The following is a 1,009-nucleotide window of genomic DNA, read 5'->3' on the forward strand; positions in this document are numbered from 1 at the left end:
TCTAGAGATGCCCTAATAATAAATTTTCTTACCTCAGCCCCAACCATGGTCGGGCTGAGGTGGGTGGTTCCTCGGTCTGTGAAAGTCCTTCCCTGGTTCACCTCTCTTTCGAATTCCTGGATCTGCCACGGTTGATTTATTAAATAATTATTTTCGCGCTTATTTATAATGCGTCTATTGCAATTTTCACTTTATCTTCTAAAAAATTCCTAAGAACGTTCAGAGTGCGCTACTTCACATGGGATTCGCCCCTTGACCCCGCCTGGGTCCTACGTAATTCGCATAACAGCTCCCCCACTTTTAAAATCCTGGCTACGTCCCTGGCTCTTTTCATATTACAGTATAGTAAAAATTAGATGGGCATTCAACAAAGGGTCCAGTGAGCCAATGGTCTTTGATAAGTACATTATAATATGCAAGTATTATTCGCAAGATTATAGCCTTCATTCCGTCTGCTACCGGTATATTAAAATCCAATCTGTTTTTGAACAAATAATTTCAAAGCAATAGTAAAAGAAGGTGATTTATTTATTTTATGCAACTTTATTTTGTTTTGTACAATGGCGGCGCCCGGGGTGGGGGGGAGGTAGGAGTGAGGTGAAAGAAATTATCAGGGAGGGGGCCGGGAACGCCCACTGTATGGAGATAATTTGCGAAGTGAGTGGATTTCCCGTACGATTAAAAATCGTAACGATACTGGGTTACAGGAGTTCGTGCTTCGAGCAGGTCATTCCATTCATAGAAGCCTTTTGATGGAGAAAGTGTACCTTTTTAGCAAAGGTTTGCCTAGGTCGAAACTAACTCCGGCTATATAAAATTGAGTATAAGATAGTAAAATATTAATCTTGTTATTGTACTACTAGGCCTAGTAGTAGCGATTAATACTATGTACACGTTTAATTATTGTTATTTATTCGTTATGTCATTATATATACGTTTAAAATTAATGTATTGTTTAAGTATGAATTATTAGTTCATGTAAAAAATAATCTTATCAATTAAAATTGTA

Source organism: Anneissia japonica, unplaced genomic scaffold (assembly GCF_011630105.1).
Source record: "Anneissia japonica isolate Jap-2015-1 unplaced genomic scaffold, ASM1163010v1 scaffold904_len716149_cov161, whole genome shotgun sequence".
Classification (NCBI taxonomy): domain Eukaryota; kingdom Metazoa; phylum Echinodermata; class Crinoidea; order Comatulida; family Comatulidae; genus Anneissia; species Anneissia japonica.